General features: G+C 34.8%; 1 protein-coding gene across 3 annotated transcripts in view; it reads left to right on the top strand.

The window, feature by feature from the left end:
• LOC106669315 (putative polypeptide N-acetylgalactosaminyltransferase 9) overlaps positions 1-20,467 on the top strand; it is a 55,801-nt gene that overhangs the window by 8,759 nt on the left and 26,575 nt on the right. For all 3 annotated transcript variants that reach the window (XM_014398714.2, XM_014398709.2, XM_014398712.2), the window contains exon 2: positions 7,179-7,227. The gene's annotated coding sequence lies outside the window, so the exon portion shown is untranslated. The remainder of the gene's footprint in view (positions 1-7,178; positions 7,228-20,467) is intronic.

The raw sequence follows: 20,467 nt of genomic DNA, 5'->3' as shown, positions 1-20,467 counted from the left end.
CATAGAACGATAACCAAAAAATGCAATTTTTAAAAGATAATCCACTCCCGAAACTTATTCAAAAATTTATGGATAACCTTCTTTAACATGTTTTACATGTAGGAGAGGAATATCTCGAAAGTTTTATTTTTATTTTTTTAATATATTTTTTTTATTTTTTTAGTTGAATATATTCGTACTTAATAGCAACAGTAACACAACACAACACAACGGTAACGAGAACAGTTAATCTCCCCAAACTTATTCGACAGCCTAAGGATAACCTTACTGGATATGTTATCAGTTATCACGTTTCACGAATACAAATCTCGAATGGTCGTTCACGTATATTTAATAGCAACAATAACACACTTAGCACGATACAACGATTGCGTTAATACTCTAATTTTAAGTTGTTGAAACAAAAAGTTAGAAGTCTTGTTTGTTTATTTATATTTTACTTTTTAGTAAGTTAGAAATTTTTATGTTTAAATTTACATTTTAAAATATTTTTTAATAAAGTCACTTTATTTTGAAAATAGGTAGTATAGATTAGGCGCGGGTCCCATAAAACCACGAAAATTCCTCTTGGTTGTCTTACTCATGCATATTTTCAAAAAATCCAAAATCGATTTTTATTTATGTAATTAATTAATTTTTTTTGCAAGACACTTCTCCAAAACCATTTTCCTATGTAAAACCTTTATAGAACCGTCCTGCCAGTCGGTTTAAAACATATAGCTAACCGGAACGTGGCACAAAAGAACAAGATAGGTTGTTTTTTTCTTTCTTTTTCACCATGACAACGAACTGTACCACATGTCTCCTTGAAGGGACAAAGTAAGTTAAAGGAACTCAACTGGGAAATGCTGGGACACCCGCCATATCCACCTGACCTTCAACCATCGGGCTTCCATTTGTTCAGGTCACCTACAGAAACACCTGAAACTTGGATGAACAATTGAAAAGATAACACGCCGAATTTCCTATTTAGACACTTTGAATATTAATTCTTCGATTTCGTGTTTATTTCCACTGTGATTATTAATATAAAACTGTCTTGTAACAGTTTCACGCAAATATAATAAAAACATATTAATAATTTTCATTCCTGGTAAAAGTTGTTTAAACCCGTAATTATGCGTATGCGCAAAGTAGTTATATTCTGATGGGATGAAAGATGAATTAAGAAGGCCTAATTATAAAGTAGAACTTAAATGAAGCACATAGAGTCTAATTTAATTCCATACCAAGGCATTAAATTTATGACGTCACTAGTTTTAACACTCATAAATAATCAATTGATCTTGATGTACTTTTATCCACTAGTATTAATGTTAGCCTTAATCGTTAAGCTTTTCTCTAAATTAATACACAATCCTAGGGAATAATAATTGAAACGAAATTATGACTAAGTTTGGAGATAATGTAATCACACTGGAATGATAGTGTTATCTACTCAATGCTTTTTGTCTTGAGCAGAAAGTAAAAGTATTCAAGAGACGTTTTACGTTTTTTTTCTCCTACGAAATCGTTTTTCATCTTATCGTATTTGATAAAAACGGCTCTATAATTTATGCTATCTCCACACCGTGGCATTAAAATATTGGTAACTAATTTAAAACTCCGACCTTCTCCAATATACATGTAAACAATACAGCTTCTCACACAGAACTTGGAGCGTCTTCAATATTATAATATAATCTCAATTTAATTAAACAACAGTTGTGATGTTGTGCAATATAATTATCCTGCTTGTCCGTGCTCAGCTCTGTATTAAACTTACAAGAGAAGACTACAGACGTGTGACTACACCTTTTTTTGGTGGTTTATACCCAAAAATATACATTTGTCCCAGCGTTCTTGACAATAGGATCTTGGAGCCTATAAAAAATATTTATTTCTGAAATTTAAATAGGTTTCTATCTTTGTTGCGCATTAAAAGGATATGTATATATATCAGTTAATTTCTTTTTTTACGTAGGACAAGAAAATAATATGTAAGATTGTTTTAAATGAGATTATATATAAAAAATTACAAAAAGAAAAACTTTTTGTACGTTTATGAGGATGGGTGGACCAAAATGTACTAAAACGGCCAAACTCAGATTCATCACAAAGCATACGCAAGAAGAAATCTCACACTTGGACTTTATACATCCGATTTTGATAAAACATTGTTTTGCGATGCAAGGTCGAGACATTTTCGAAGAATATTTTTCTGCTTTTGTTATGCATGTATTTCAAGGTTATTATATATATAAGTCGATTTTTTCGTTATGTAGAAGAAGTAAATAATTTGAATATAATAAGGATTGTATTAACTGAGAATATGTGTATACAAACAAAAAGCAAAGACGCTTTCAGTAAGCAGGCAAAAAAAAATTGTTCTCTCTGAAAGCGCTTATTTTAAGCACCCTTTTTAAGGATTTATATATAAAAACTAGATCTTTTTGGGCTGGATTAGCCGGGGGCGGTATTCTTTTGTCTCCGATGTCCTGTTTTAAAATTAAAAATTTTCATAACATCTTTTAATTTTATCCCAATTCAAAGATATTACAACCGCTATAAAACTTAGGTTCTCTTCTTTCGATCTGTGTCAACAAAGTTTAGATTATATATCATTTATGAATAAGAAAAAACTCAAACTTTTATTTTTATATCTCCTGTTATGACTTAATTACAGAAACCAAGTTTGTGCCATTAGAAGTTGTTTATGAGGTTCTAAACCCTTGTCCTGTAGAACTAATATGTGGTATTTAAGTTATCACCATTCTTTTGATTTTCAAAAAATCACAGTATTTGGAAGGCGAAAAAAGAAAAAAATAAATTTTCTTTATTGTTAAAAAAATATAATTTGCTTACGTAACTCGGTGAATAAAGAGATTGAAATAGAGATACAGACCCACACTCGAAGAAAACGAAAGATAGATAGAGAAAGAGGAGGGATAAGAAAGAGAAAGAAATAGTGAGGGAGACGAAAGAGTGAGAGAGAGAGAGAGAGAGAGAGAGAGAGAGAGATTGAAACAGAGAGAAATTAAAGAAGAATGTAAGGATGAGAGAAAGAAGAAAGAATATACGAGAGAGATGGATAGATATTAAAGGAGAATGTAAGGATGAGAGAAAGAAAAAATGTAGGAGAGAGGGGGAGAGTTATTAAAGGAGAATGAAAAAAAAGTGATAAAAACAGAGAGAAATTAAAGGAGCATGAAAAAATGAGAGAAAAAGTAAGAGAGAAAGAGACAGAGAGAGGGGAGAGAGAGAGAGAGAGAGAGAGAGAGAGAGAGAGAGAGAGAGAGAGAGAGAGAGAGAGAGAGAGAGAGAGAGAGAGAGAGAGAGAGAGGAAAATAGCATATAAATGTATAAACCTAGTTTCTGTCATTTATTCGTTTCTCATCTCGGTTTGCCTATCCTCGCTTGGTCTGTTAGACTCCTTTCCGCATTTCGCCATCTACAATGTGTGGGCCTGACATCACAAGATCACCAATGAAATGCCGAAATTCGTCTGACAGACCACGACGATAGGCAGGCTCAGATGGTCAGTAAGATCAAATTAAAGGTTCACCACCCCTGATACCACAGGAGGAAATCTTATGTTGAATATAGTTTCTTCCCTGATAATTGCCAAATTTCCAGTTGTTTTCAGGTTTTACAGGCACTTAACTATGTCAAAATTATATTTCACAATCAGCCATAGAATGAAGATAAATGTAGTAGATATTGACTATTCATTTCTTATCCCAGGTTAAAAAAATAAAAATTCAACTTATTCAAAATAAATACATGCACAGAAAGTCAAATATTTTTTTCTAGTCAACTACAAGATTTTGTTCCAAAACCCGATTATTTAGTGCAGTCCACACAGAAGAAAGATGAGGCCTAATTGTTATATCGCTTGGAATAATTAGAATATTATTGGATCTTATTGGTAAAATTAGCATAGAGACACGCTTCTTTATCCCATCCGTTTTACTTTTAACACGCCCTAATTTTAAACCGCCCAACAAACGCAACCGCAGCCAAGCCAATTAAATCGAGTGAATCTTTACTTAAATGTTATTCTTTAATATGAAATTATCGACATTCGCATTGTCTCGATATTTCCGGACTCTTTTATTTTGCAGTTTATCGTAAATGGCAGTTGATATAAAATTATCCAGCTTGTGCGTGAGCAACTCAGTATTAAATGAGTCCGTTATTAACCAGTTACATTGCATGCTGTTTTAGTTGTATATAACAATTTAAATATTAGCATGTCATTTGTTAGTGTTTTTTATTATATACGTGAAGCTGATGGAAATTTGATAGTTAATCTATTGAAAAAATACGTGAAGGATAAAGTAAATATAAAAAAGTACCGCTCACCAATTTAATATATATTTATATATAAAAGTGTGTTAGTAAACGATTATGATAGTGAATAATTAAAAGTTCCTATGCTCATCCATAAATTAAGTTGTAAATTCAACTTTAAATATTAATAGATTGTTTAAACGGCCCAGGGGCACGTAAGGAAATAATTAACTCGATTGCAAATTTACGTAAATTATACGCAAATGAAACTTTCAGCACCTTTACGAATAACTGTTCGTCCCAACCCGACCATATATACAACAAAAATTTCATACTGTACATATCCCAGAACTAACTATAACTATATTTATGAAATGGAGGCATGTTTTCTGTAAGACATCTTCCGAGTTGTTAATTATCAGGTCCAGAGGTACAACTGTAGATTCCAGGATGCAGCTTTCGTTCGACCTACGTTCCGTTCCGGTTCACATACCTTTCTCTGGCGTTCCGTGAAAAGTCGCACATGAAACATTTTCGATTAAATAAAATGTGAAAACAAAAATCGTAATATATTTGTGTTCGTGTTTGTATAGCAATTGGCATTTTTTTCCCGTATGCCATGTTTTGGGTAACACTGTGGGCAACACTGATTCAGGGAAGAGGGGCTGTTCTTTTTAGTATATTTACGATTAAAAGCTGCAGTAATAAATTAAATCGTGTCAATTTATTATATTTTATCGTAATGAAAAATTGAGAGAGGGGGAGTGTGAGATAGTGAGATAGTTGACGGCTTTGTGATCAATCAAAAAGATAGATGATGATCGTGAAATAATCCCAAAGTAAGTTTTATAGAAAATGTTTGTCAAACAAGTACGAGATTGAAATTTATTTTCTATTGCAAAAATGATTCATTATGCGATTTTAAAATTGACAATAAGGGATTTATATCTTATTCTTGACAACAGGCTGCTTTTGAGTAAACAATTCGTAAATTTCTGCGGAAAATAGTAAAATACGCTAAAATAATAAATAATATTTTTTGTTATTTTTTTGTTAAGGTGGTTTGCGTTCAAAATAGTAAATTTTGTAGAGGACCGTGGTGGCCGGGTGGTTAGGTCGCCCACGTTACCGCTCCTGTAAAGTGGTTTTGACCCTCGTCCACCAGTTGTACGTTAAGCCCTCTTAAACGGGAGGAATTACATTACTTTTAGTTAAATTTGTTCCTAATTTTTAAGTTTGTGTTTTACGTTGTTTCACAGCTAAAAACCTTTTAAACATTAATAAAAATTAGTGACTTTCAATTAATAACGTATATACTTATAAATAATAGTACATTATTTAGATAATTTTCAATTTCTTAAATACAGTGAGAGACAAAAAAGTGGCCACTTTTTTTACAAAAATTTACTTAGGAAGCGAAATTTACTCTTATCAAATCGACATGTGGGGAGAAACCTCCGACAGAGGCCACCAACCCGGCCGCGGCCAACGAGCCAGGAGGAGGAACGTGCCTGCCATTTAGTTATTTAATAGTGTTGACTATAGATATTTATAAATAACGAGAGGGTCTCAAGGGAGATGTGGTTAAAAACCACTGTTATCAAAAGTCCACATTTCCCAAAACCCTGGAGCCAAACTCGCTCTGGAGGCCACTCTCTCCACCTAACAAGAAGGTGGCCACCCTTAATATTTTTAATTTTCTCTTAGACAATACTCCATTATATTACAACAATATTTGGTCACAGATAAAATCTTCCATTTGTGTTTTCAATTGGATTTTGTAAAAAAATCTTTGAATAGCCAATCACTTCTTTGTTGGTTTTTCTGCAAAACTTCTTCCTTACGTTCCCGTGGTTTAGCTTTTTTAAGTTGTACCATTTTTATGTTTCAAATTAGTTTGAATGATGATTTTAAGTGAAACAGATTCGGCTAGAATCATTGCATTGTTGGAAGATGGAAGAAGTCAAGCTATGTGGCCGGGAGACAACATTCCCAGAACAACTGGCCGGAAGAGTCTTCCATCGAAATCACATCAATTGGTCTGAGCAAGATCGGACCAAAATCTTGTTTTCGGATTAGGCAAGGTTTTGTGATGACCGAGAGAGGGTTTGCAGAAGAACGGGAGAGCGATATATCCCCGCAATATTTTCACTCCGGAGAAACTTTGGAGGTGTCTATGGAAGGTCGTACAAACTTGATTTTCATCGAGGGTTCCCTAACAGCTGCGCGATACATTGAAGATGTGTTATTAGAAGTTGTTCCTCCTATGCAACTAATTGGCGACGGTTTAATTTTTATGCATAACAATGCAAGGCCCCTCTCAGCTTGATATAGGCTCCAATTCAATGTTTAGAGTGGCCGGCATGTAGTCCCGACTCCCTGTAGAACCCCTTTAGGACGAGTTGACAAAGAGGGTAAAAAGTCGCCCAGTGATGCCAGGGGGTTTGCAGGAATTAATAATGGCGCCGTTGGAGGATTATGAAAAAATTCAAAACCTCATAAAATCGATGCCACGTCGAATGCAAGCGGAGATAAACACAAGAAGTGGAAATACTCCATACATTGAATATTTTCTTCGTTTCCATGAACAATGAAACAACATTTTTGGTAAAATTGTTATGCTCAATTTAATTTTTTTATTCTGCTATATCTCATTTTTTTAAATATCTAGTAAACAAGAAAAAATAAAAATTATAACATTTGCTAATATTTACTACAAACGAAGGTGGCCGCTTTTTTCCCCTCAGTGTCCCTGAGTCCTTTCATTTTTGCTACTCTATTTTTACATTTGGACTGTTTTATATTATGTAATATGAACGTTTAATGGCTAATTATTGATTATGGCAAAACTCCAGAAAGTCCCGTTGTTTAAGTAATTACATGATTACAATTTAAATATTTTTCAGGTTTTCGTCGGCGGTACGGCACGGCACAGGCACTTTTGATCATGCTAAGGTAATTTCCTAAATTCTGAATTTTAAATTTAATTTTTTTAATATATATTTTCTTTTTCAACAACATTTTCGGTCGTACTTTTGCTCCCATTTGATTACAGTATTTATCTCACTGGTTTGCACAGTGAACCTGGATATCGCCAGATATGAAATCGCAACGATGAGATCTGTAATTTCCGAACACTGACGAAACACTGTAATTCGGGTCTGTCATTTAATTGAAGAAACCATTGAATATTTCGTCATCACTTTCAAAAACTTATTATCTAATCTTTACTTTTTATCTTTCACAAGCCTGCAAAGGGATTATTGTAATTTTTGACAGAAATTATACTTACACATAAAATAGAATAAATTATTATTCAATTATCATTTAAAGAATTTTAACCAATTGGGATTGTTTGATAATTATTCTCGTAAATATTTCTGTTCAGAAAACAGAAGGATAGAATAAAAAGTTGTCACTAAAAATGAATAAATACATATTAATTTAAAATAATATTATTGAGACGGAGTCTAATGAATATTTCCATGCCATTTATGGCAGTAAATCAATTTTCCTCATTAATCATGACGCCAGAATAAATACACGCTGTTTTATTATTAAATGCTTCATATTCCACTAAATTTCAACTCAAAATGACAGAATTTATCGTATTGAATACGTAATAATCATACCCTTCAATATCAAAAAAATATGTCGTTACCCTGAAATATAAAAAAGAAGTATCGATACCCTGATAAAAAATGTATCGATAAAAACGAACAATACTCTTAATATCAAAACAAAAGTATCGTTCCTCTGAATAATCGGAAGAAATGTATCGATATCCTGAAGGATTGGTACTCTGAAAAATCCAAACAAATGCTTCAAGACCCTGAATAATTGAAAGAAATGTATCGATAACCTTAAGTGTCGATACAAACGATCAATACCTTCAAGTATGGAAACAAAATTATTAAGTAGTATTAACTAAGTTTATTAAATTATTAAGTTTCGATATCCTGAACAATGGGTAATTGCCCTACCATCCCTGACATAGCGAAACAAAATTATCGATACCCGAAGGATTAGAACGTTCTAGTTAGGATCTAAAGTAGTAAAATTGTTGAAAAAGCTCGAGAAACACACAAAATAAGAGTAGTATGAAGTCCTCAGGTATGTAATTTCCCCGAAAACCCATTTTTTGATTTCTTTCATTCAAAATATTTAAAATTACTTAGTACTAAATATTCTAAAATTTAATTTATCGAGTAGCGGTAGATATGGAATGAAAACTCAAAAAAAGAAAGATAAAAATATTGTTTATACATAAAACATAGACATTTAGAAAAAAACGATAGTCGCATAAACGAAGTTCACAGTAGTTCTCTTTCACAGTAGTCCCAAAGCAATAATTTTCCAAACCTGGTGCCAATCCACTTTTAGTTTGGATGTAGCTCCAAATTTGGAGAACAATCATTCTGCTTGGACCGTCGTTCCCCGAATAAACAAATATCTCTTTGCTAATTCAGCCCTTTCGTGGTATGTATTTTTCTAATCTTTCCGCTATTTGTGGGGGGCTTGGTTTTTGGCGAAGAAACGGAATCTTTGAAGGTCGAGGGTCGATTCATCCCTCCTGCTCGCTCTCCTTTTCTTTTGGCTTCGAACCAAATTTTTGTGGTGACTCGAAAGCCCATTGAAAATCAATCAGTATCATAAATGCTGCCTTCTGCTCACTTCTACAAATTATTGCCCAATCGTTATACGTATTATTATATTATAGTATTAATTGTTTGTAATGCTTCGATGCTTCATATTTTTACGTTTTATATACATTAAACGTTTCGATAGTCAAAGCAACTGGAATTAAGATGATTTTATGTTTACAGATTAAGCGTTTAGATAGACAAAGTAACGGGAATTGAGATCATTTTACGGTTACAATCACACTACATTTTTGACACAAATGTATTTTACATTTTCACTTTGAAGTCGATTATCAATGGGCTCCACAACCATATTTCTCCTTCGATGGCACCTAATAGTTTGACTATGCATCAAGCACATTACGGCATAAATCCTTTGTATCCTGGATTTTAGAAACATGAAGCATTTTCAGAAAAAAAATTCAAGGTATAAGTTTTACATTAAAATACAGCCGTGTAAAGCAGATTTTGAAGTTTAAATATAACGTTAGTAAAACATCAAGCATGACATTATTAAAAATTTATTTCTCGAATAAACTTGAAAAGCGTATATCCAGGAAAGTCAATATTAACATATACTATTACCAGTTATCAAATGCGGATGGTTACTAAAGAGTTTTTAAAGTAGCATGTATCAAGATGTAAAGTTAGTTCCAACATGGATTTTTTTTTAAGTTTTAGGGCCGGCAAATTACATTGGTCATCGCCAGTCCTGTCTTCCTTAGCTATACTTTTTCTCTTATCTTTCTCGCATATTAATAGTACTAATTCCTTTTCCTATTTCTCCAGCTGAATTTTGATATTTTATGGTACAACAGTAACCAACGCTCTCTTTTCCGTTTGTCCTATTGCTCTTAATTTTACCGCAGGGCCTCATTAATTGTGGATAAAATAAAACAAATAACATACACAGAAACAAGATAAAACATGATATTAGCTTTCACACAAACCCAAGTACTCGATATTTCTCGGGATAACCCTATCAATCACGCTAATAAATTACATTCACACACCAGTCTACATTCACATTACCTTAGAGTACTCGATATTCCTCGATGTAATTGGGGATAAACCCTACCAATCACGCTAATAAATTATATTCGCACATTAATTCACTCTACCCCAGAGCACTCGATATTTCTCAGGATAATTGGAAATAAACTCTACCATTCACGCTAAAAAATTACATTCACACACCAGTCTACACTCACATTACCTCAGAGTACTCGATATTCCTCGGGATAATTGGAGATAAACTACCTTTCACGCTAATAAACTACACTCACACATTCATTCACATTACCTTAGAGTACTCGATATTCCTCAGGATAACCCTACCAATCACGCTAATAAATTACATTCACACACCAGTCTACATTCACATTACCTTAGGGTACTCGATATTCCTCGAGGTAATTGGGGATAAACCCTACTAATCACGCTAATAAATTAAATTCGCACATTAATTCACTCTACCCCAGAGTACTCGATATTCCTCGGGATGGATGCTGTTAATAACCATTTTAATCGCAGGCGATCCACCCTGGAAAAAATCATATTTTCATTTTCGACTTCGCGAGCTCTGTACGAACTGTTCCTCGTTTATTGTTCAAACTTCTTTGATGCCGATATATTTCAGCGGCGGCTGAGCCAAGGTTTCCAAGGTTTATCATATTACATTGCATTGAGTTAATAAATGGAAGTGGGACAAATCAACAGTTATTTTAATTGGCGGATTTAGGCGTCAAAGATACTTTTTTCTCCCCCTCGCCGGCAATCTATCAATCTTTCGACAAACATTGTATTACCTTGTAACCACATAACGGCCGGAGAACTCGAATGGTAACGGTACTCGCTTGTTTGAAGGCTCCGCTAGTCGTATCGAGCCATTTGCCGAGTTGGAAGAGGAAAGTCGAAAGCGTAAAAATTATTTTGGTATTTTTCTTCATAAAACAAATAAAGATATAATTAACAGTATGAATAACAAAAAATCTGTCTGTAGAATCCGTCGGGAAACGGTTCATTTTTGACTCTATTTATTCAATTGGTCCGTTTCGTCCATATGGTTTTGCCCTTTTGCAAGTCCAACCGGCAGCTTTTGTTTAGATAATCCCCAGGCAGAATGAATCAGACAACATGACCACAGTATACGGGCACAATACACAATTGTGCTCGGATGTCTCAGTTAAATAATACGATAATTGCTAAATTTTAGCCGACATACTATCATATAACGTATATCTTCTTTTTCTACAACAGTACTACACTAAGAGGAGTCCTGAATCAAAGAAAAGTAACGATACCCATATTGATTGCTAGTGCGAGAAAATGGCATCGATACTTCCAAAATATCGACACCCTCTATTAAGGATGCAAAAAAGCCAGACACAAAATCCTCGAGATCAAACGTTAATTGAAATTGTCGAAATGGTTATGATGGAGATATACCAAGTCAATAGTTGAAAGAATAGCTCAACTCCTTTCCTCCGGAAGTTTCGTCTTAAGTACCGTTATAATAACATTTTCTCTTATTCAATATTTTATAACCTGTACAGTTTCCTTCCCTTCCATTTTTTCCGATAATCCACCGAATGTTAAATGGGAAATCAAGATGCCAGTCAAAGTATATATTTTTCTGCTTCCCTAGACACCACTTAGGTAGGTTAAAAGGTCAGAGAAAATGCCGAGAAACGACCAAGCAGGGCCTATATTTCAACCGGGTGACATACCCGCCGTACCACTCTCCGTTGCGACTCGGATGCGAATTCTGGCCATTATCGATTTCTGCGTAGACCTTCAGCATTTAATCTTTAATTTTATAAATCCCTGTTGACAGTTTCAAATAGCATTTCTTGTTTTTATTAGCGAAGAAACGGAAGAGGACAGACTAGATTCAGATCTTATGCTCTGGTGGTAAACGCAAATGGTTATCAAAAGCGTAGTTGTGATGGTTCAAAGGAAATACATTTCTTTCACAATAAATATATTTTCATATTTCGTTTACTCTTCCTTTGTCAGACGGTTTTATACATTTTGCCGTCTTCAGTAGTCTGTAACAGCAACACGAAAATAAGTAACAATTGGGCAAAAACGAGTTCTCCATTAAAGATGGCAAAATGCAGAAACGTATTTGGCACACCAAAAAGCGAGGAAAGGCAGCCCAAAAAGGAAGACCAGAATAGTGATGATCTGTAAGTGAAAACACAAAACAACGAGGATAGGGAAACAAAACGGCGATGATAGGTGGGGCAAAACTGCGAGTATAATAAATCCCAAACAGTGAGGACATGCCGTCCAAAACAGTTAAGACAGACAGGTCAAATCAGCGACGATAGGAAGTCGAGACCAAAACTGTTAGTATAATAAATCCAAAACAGTTAAGAGCAGATATATCAAATAGTCATGCCAAAAACAGCGAGAATAGGCAGCCTAAAATAGTGAGGATAGATAAGCCAAAAAAGCAAGGATATGTAGAACAAAACTGCGGATATGTAGACCCAAACAGCAAGAATAGACAGTGAGAATAGGAAGACCAAAACATTGTTGATAGGTAGGTCAAAACAGCGAGGATAGGCGAACAAAAACGGCGATGATAGGTGCAGCAAAACTGCGAGTATAATAAATCCAAAACACTGAGGATATGCCGTTCAAAACAATTAAGACAGACAGGTCAAATCAGCGATAGGAAGTCGAGAATAGGCATATTAAAACAGCAAGGATAAGCAGTCTAAATAAGGAAAGATAGTTGGGCCAAAACGGCGAGCATAGGCAGCCCAAAATAGTGTGGATAGGTAGGACAAAAAAGCAAGGATAGCGGACCAAAACTGAGGATTTGTAGGCTAAACCAGCAAGAACAGGCAGATCAAAAACTGAAATTAGCAGACCAAATCTGCGAGGGCAGGTAGACTAAACCAATGATAAGCAAACCAAAATAGTGAGATCGGCAGACCAAAACATTAAGGCAAAGCATACAAAACAGTGCGGATTGGCAGTCCAAAATAACCTGCAGCGATCTGGCTACATATATGTACATTTCAGAATGTAGATTTTTTTCATCTTCTTTTCGTTTTAAATGAAACTTCAAACTAAAAGAATTTTAGCTATTCTTTTGAGTCTTTCGTCATTGACTGCTAAGTAAAATTTTTTAAATTATTGGTTCGTGTCCGTCATCTATTGAGTAAAGATGAAAGCCTACAGAATAAATGCAATTGATCTGTGGTTGTTGTTTATTTAATAATAAAATATCTTTCGTTCATTACATGTTTATGCAAGTACAATTTTTGAAACTTAATGTGAAGTTCTTTAAGTTAAATCTACAGGTGTGAAGTCAAGGAACTGTGCTGGTGGGTGGGGGCCGGATGCAAGACGAGCTTAGGGCAGCTATGTGAAATTATACGATTGGACCTGAATAATAGAAACTCATCGGAGAGAAATAAATATGTTGACGATATAGGGTGAAAAGCCGTTATGGAGAATGGGAAAAGTAATTTAATTACAATAAAATACGAATATATCAAAAAGGTAGTATAAGCGTTCAGACGTGCTAGTGGATTTTTGTGTTCAGAGCCGGTTCCAATATTAATCGCCACTGGTTGTTGATTCCAAGGCAAAACATTCCTCAACGTTCAAGGTTGGGAGGATGTTTAGAGAGGGAACCCACCAGTTCGCAACCGACTTCCTGACACGTTTGATCAAGGTTTACAAAAACCATCTTCTTACCGAAAGAAGCTGGAAGAGCATTATTCTTTGGATACACTGTCGACCGTTTCATACAGAATCTGCACCTATTTTTCTCTTTAAAAATCTTCGTAGAAAAAGCAAGGACAAGCTGTGCTATTTAAAACCGGATCTATGCGTTTATCCACCTCACAGTCGGATGAAAGCATTGATTACATAATGGTATAACGGTAGTTTCATCATGCCTTCGTTTGGTTTATATTTTTTTCCGAAATGCTTCGACTTCAATATAGGTTCCGATTATAACTAAATAACGCAGAGACCGACCACTGAATATGGCGTTTGACAGACAAAAGCCCTCGAGGATGGGCGGACCAGAATGATTTAAAACGGAAGCACGGATTCATCATCAAACAACGATGTTTTTGTACAATTTGCTGTAGATCTGTGAAGCCGCGATAAAATTATAATGTGTTAGCAATTTTTGAAAAAATCGGAGGCATTTGGAAGGCGAAATATTAAAGAACACAGTATGGTTTATGTTTACAACAACAAAATATTATCAAGAGTTTTTCAGGGTGAAAAAAATAGTTTAAGATTAGGGAGTGATAGAGTGAGAAAGAGAGAGCGTGTGTAAGAACAAAAGAAGAATAAATACAGAAAGAAAGAGAGGAGAGTGAGTGACAAAGGAAGAGAGATGGAAAGCGGGATGATCGCAGAAAGAGAGATTGAAAGAGTAACAAACATAGAAAGAAAAAGACAGAGAGCGAAAGATGTATAAAAAGGATCAAACACAGAAAGACAAAAATAAATGCAGAGAGAGAGAGAGAGAGAGAGAGAGAGAGAGAGAGAGCCAGAGAGATTGAGAAATATTAAGTAAGAGATAAATAGCAACAAACGCGGAAAGAAAAATACATAATACATATTATATATATATAATAAATAGAGAGAGAGAGTGAGAGAAATATTAAGTGAGAGATAAATAGTAACAAATATAAAAAGAAAGAGAGAGAACAAACAGGGGAAAGAGAGGGAACAAACACAGAATGAATGAAGAGAAATAAACGAGAAAGAAAGAAGATCAAACACAACAAGAAAGAAGATTATTATGTGAGAGATAAATAACAACTAATACAAAAAGAAAGAGAGAGTCAGAAAGAAAGGGGTAACAAACACTGAATGAATGAAGAGAAATAAACGAGAAAGAAAGAAGATCAAACACAACAAGAAAGAAGATTATTATGTGAGAGATAAATAACAACAAATACAAAAAGAAAGAGAGAGTCAGAAAGAAAGACGAACAAACCCAGAAAGAAAGAAAGAAATATAGAGAAGAATTGCAGAGAAAGAGAGGGGAAGAGAGAGAGAGGTACAAAACCAGAAAGAAATTGGGTGAGAGAGAGAGGAGCAAGCCCTAAAAGAAAGAATGGGAGAGAGGTAAAAACAAAAACAGAAAGAAAGAGAGCGAGAGAGGAACAAAAACAGAATGAAAAAATAGTGAGAGAGAGAGAGAGAGAAAGAAAACAAACACAGAAAGAAATAGAGACAGAGAGAGAGAGAGAGAGAGTGAGTGAGTGAGTGAGTGAGTGAGGGAGAGAGAGAGAGAGAGAGAGAGAGAGTGAGAGAGATGGCGTGTGAGTGTATATAAGCTCAGTTTCCCAGATAATTTCAAAATCTGCCCTTTTCGTTTTCAGGATAGAAAGTAAAACCAAGGATATATTTACACGTTTTTATGCTTTGCAACGTTTAAATTAATTATCTGAAACGTTAGTGTCATTAAAGCATGAATAAAATTGTTAACAAACTGAAACTCGTTTAAATAACAAATGATGAATAAGAGATAAACGATTTGTAATCACTTTGTCACGCAATAGAATAATTTCGCTGTTCTGACATTATTGTTATTAATATTATTATTTTAACAAAAAGAGTAACGCTGGGATAAATATTAGTTACATTAAGATATAGTTAAAAATGGTGTTTACAGTATTATTAATTTATATTCTAACTGCGTAAAAGTCGAAATTGATCCTAAGGCTTCTTTAAAAATAAAATTGAATATTGCTTCACGAAGGATAAGCTGAAGAAGGCTTATGATGATATCATAATCGACCGTGTCGAACCGATAATAATTTAGTTAACTCCAGGATTTTTTTTTCTTTAGTAATCCTGATTTGTATTTGTAATAAACGTGTAATTATTGACGCAGAGCGACTGCTATTTTCCCAATCATTTATTTAAAAGAACCACTGATAAACTTTCACTGCTTTCTGACGGTTTTCCTATTCGTAATCGTGTGTCAATTCATGATTTTATCCGCGACGTCTCGACGTTCCCATAGAGATGGTTTGTACATTTTTATCACGATATTTCGTGAAAGGCAGAAAGATACTTTAGAGAAAGGAACTGTGGAAGAGTTAATCCTCAAAGGAAAAGGTGATCTTCTTTATACGTATACATAAAACAGGCCTTTCCTTATCCAGTGACTGAACATTGAACATTTTAAATAATAAAATAATTCAATATATTAACAGTTTTTAAAGGTTTGACTTGTGATTAAAAGTTGCATTATTGGATCCATATTAGTCTTTGGCTATTCACATCCAACAAGCTTTAGCAAATACTACTTCCTGCATCTATATTGGTGCCTGTCTACCATTCTATTATTACGTTTTGTGGTCTAATCTGTGCTCCACATAAATTTGGAGTGTTTAATTATGTTTTAACCTTCCTTGAGTCATAAAGACGTCGTAGGCATTTTCTCCCTAATGGCTTTTTTAATTGCCATTATACCTCTCTCCATTGCTATACGATCTGTTTATTCCTCTCTATTTTTAGTTTGGTGATGTACCAAGTGCGTAAACTTTGAGGTGGCATTGGCAAAAACCTTTTTCTTCATCTTTATACGCAGGTTACTTTTGAAAAATGGTATATAGGTAGATGGCCTAGTACGGTTTTTTCTTCTTCCGAATGATCTTCTGCAGAGCGCAGTATCAGGAGGGCACAATGCGAGAACCGCAGATCGTTGCTTCTTGAGTATAACTTCTACACAATTTTTACATTTCTTGCTCTGCCTTATAGAAAAAGTCATTTGTTATACTATCAAAATCCACCAGTAATAATTAAATTTCTATGAAGCATTGGTTCTAATGAGAACCCTGAACCATGATTGTTATACACCCTGTTCTTTCTTGAGATTGTTCTGTATTCTTTAATTTATTATCATGAATACTGTTGATAAATTGCTGAAGTAGGACGGCAGTCACTCAGAAAAACACACTCCGGGACGTGCCTTTAATTACTAACCTAGCTTTGCTTTATTTGGAGACTTATCAATCAAAATTATTGATATAAGAAGATAACTATTGCTACTATTGTACAAATCTAAGTCGATACTCTTTGGACGATAAATTTTATGGATTGCGTGTTAACAGAGAATCTAACACTAGTGTATTTTTGGCTGATTACTTCTCCTGATGTGTGAAAAACGTACTTAAACTGTACCCTGATGACTTATTTACCTATCGGCACAGAGGTGCTTAAAATAAAAAGATTCGAGTGGAATGCATTTGTTGGATCGAGTCGATCTGGCAGTCTTCTTGTTGGCAACCATCGCGCAGTTTTTGCTTGGCTTAAAGCATAATTAATATCCAGAAAATACTCGAGTTTCTTATAATAAATTGCATGAAGTTATTTTCATTTTCATTGTTATAGGTTAAAAAACTAAAAACGTACGACCTGTATTACCGATTATTTTTGTTGTTTGTGTTCTTAAGACTGTTAGTTATATCTTTTTTTCTAATTTAACGTCCTTTCATATTGATTGTATATATAAATATATCCATCTGTGCAGCAGTCTATGTTACGATGGTCATCATCCACACTATAATTATAATCACTAGGGGTGACTACCTGAAAGTGTTTTTTCCCCGAAGGGGTTTTAATCTTTTTATCACTAACGCTTAATAATTGACCGTTAACCTTACTCAATAGTCGTGAGATTTTCGTGTGACCTATGTTATTGCACTTATGATTCCAGCTGCCCTCGCTAATTAATCTGTAGCAGCTGATTAGTGCTCTGACCTTAACCTCAATGTGAAGGGGTGTGGTATTGGTTATGATTTCAAGTGCTAGGGTGGGTGTAGTTGAAAATGCTCCTATCACCATCAAACAACCTAGTCTTTGAAATGACCTTAATTTATTACTATTCCCTTTATTTTCTAGACCTTTCCACCATACTAAAGCTGCGAAAAAGACTCTAGGTAGAATAATTGCAGTATTAGTAGTAGTATTAGTATGCAGTAGCCATTTGGCTACCCATGGTTTGATGCCCCATGTTTTACCGACAATTCTCCTACATTGTACCATTGATATAGTGCCTTTCCTGTATATGTTATTAATATGACCTTTCCAATCAAGTTTCCTGTTAAGTGTTACAGCAAGGAATTTGATTGAATCCACTAACTTTAATTCTATGCCCTGAAATTTAGGGTTTTTAAAATTATCTAAATGTTCTTCTCCTGCTAAACATTATCAATTCTAGTTTAGCAGGATTAATTGATATACCTTTGTCACAACACCACCCATAAAGCAATCCCAATGCGTTTTCCATCAGTTGTGAAAGGGTCAGGGGATCCCCCACCCATGAGCATTATGGTCTGAAAATAATTGACTGTAGAAACCTGAATTATTCAGAAGTTCTATTAAGCTGTTTACTGTAATTAGCCATAAAAGAGGTGACAAACAGCCTCCCTATGGATATTTGATTGTATCTAACGTACGACAAAACCAGGATCATCGAACTTAACTGTTGCTTTGTTAAACATTCGCAGGACAAACCATAAACCTTCGTAATTACGTCTATCATTTTCACTTGTTTTGGCACGCACGTATGATCACCGACACGCGAATAAGCTGATAATGCGATAACGTTAAAACATTATCAAACCACACCGATTTATGTTTCATTTGTAAAAATTTCCCTTTATAATATCACCTCTTCCAACCTTTTCATATTTCTGAATTAAGTTCTTTATTGACAAATCCTCGAACATGACCCTATTACCTTCCTCTACACTCCCTAAACATTCTTCTGGGGGGTGATAGCTTTTTGTCACCACAATGTACAATTTACATACACAATTCTACATATTTACTTACCTCTCCTATGGAAGTTTTCCGCCACCCTCCCTAAACTGTCACTTAAGAACATATCCTCCTACTCTATTTGCCATTTCCTGTGATATCTAAAATCCTAAAAAGACAGTTTAAAACGTTCAACTCCCATCCTCGGTTCACATTATGTCATTCCTTCATAATCCAGCAAGGTTTCTTGTTGACACCATTTCATTCACCTTGAAAAACAGTACAGCTTCGTTGAATGGAAATTTCGATGAGGACACTTAGCAGCTCATTACAAAAATAATTTCCAAAAACATAAAACCTTCATGGGATTAATAATAAGTCGTAAGCTCAATGTGAATGAACTCCAGGACAGAAGCATGCGAAAAAGTTCATCAAAGAACCTTCGCAGAAACTAACGGATCAACTAAACCTACGAGGTGTTAGGACCAGAATGATAGTAGGACCGCTAGACGGACACTGCAGACTCCAAAGACATACGTATAGACTCGTATCATCAGAAGCAAGCCTGTGCAAATATTCCCAGGTAAAAGAAAGAGCAAAACGTGATCTCTGATGGTGCAGGCTTAAATTCATATTTCTGGGAGAAGAAAAGACCACGCCTGAATACACATAGGAGTCCTTGACAAAACTTTGGTTTCTGATAAAATTCCTTAAGCTTAACGAAGAGCTTTAGATAATAATGGAGAATGCAAATTAGACCAATATTGGTCGAGGTGCGTAATGTTAAGAGGCCGACTCTTTTTAACCTTAAGCTTAACCATCGTTTATTTCCTGTAGGGTCGCACTTAGGTATCGTCTATAAATCAAACCTTTTTTATTACTTTATCTTTGAATAATATCCAACTAAATTATTAAGGTCCTTCAAATTCTCACCTTCATCCGGTGAAAGACGACGGGCGTTCAAAAATCTATCGCTACCTCGATGTCTCATCCAATCCACCAGGTAAAGGTTTGGATGTCGTGGTGAGACAGAATAAATGAACAGTGAGGTTTCAGATTGAGATATGGCAAAGACTACTCTTAGATTAGGCCAATAAAAGCCGGCGTCTCACATGGGGTCATCCTTGGTCCCATACGGTATACCAGGGCTAACTACTACTGACTATACATCCCACTTCTATCACAACAAACTACGCGCACGGTACCACAATTTTTTCCAAGCTCGAATATTATCCCAACTACTCCTAATATACTTCGACTGCTGTACCGAAACTGTGCGATCAACCCATCCACTATACAATCTTTTCAATTAAAAGTACCTCAGACGAACTTCAAGTTCATTACGTTTCTTACCGCATTATCAATGAACATTCTATTTGTCTACGAATTGATCTGACTTGATAAAATTTCATTCTAACCTTATGTTCTATCCTAGGCATACTACTCGAGAATTCATCTGGATAGCCTTCCACGTCACTAGAAAAGAAGATGGCCTCAAGGCCTCATGTTGAGTGTAGCGTTGGCTGTTTTCTCCAATGTCCTCTGGCCGCAGTGCATAGTGTCAATTTTGTTTCTAGGTGAACATAACAATACTAATAAGATTGTAATATATAAAACTAAGTACAGGCCAAGATTAAATTAATAAATTATTTTATTAATGTTCTTCTGTTCAATGAAAAACGTAAGATCTGTAATGAGATCGCTGACCTAGTCATTTGTTAGGTAATTGTTTTAGAAAATAGCAGTTTTTTTGCGAAGGGCTCAGCATTTTAATACACGGCTTCATCATT

This window comes from Cimex lectularius, unplaced genomic scaffold (genome assembly GCF_000648675.2).
Source record: "Cimex lectularius strain Harlan isolate CLEC.00 unplaced genomic scaffold, Clec_2.1 scaffold35, whole genome shotgun sequence".
Lineage (NCBI taxonomy): Eukaryota > Metazoa > Arthropoda > Insecta > Hemiptera > Cimicidae > Cimex > Cimex lectularius.
This window is presented reverse-complemented; position numbering and strand designations above follow the sequence as displayed.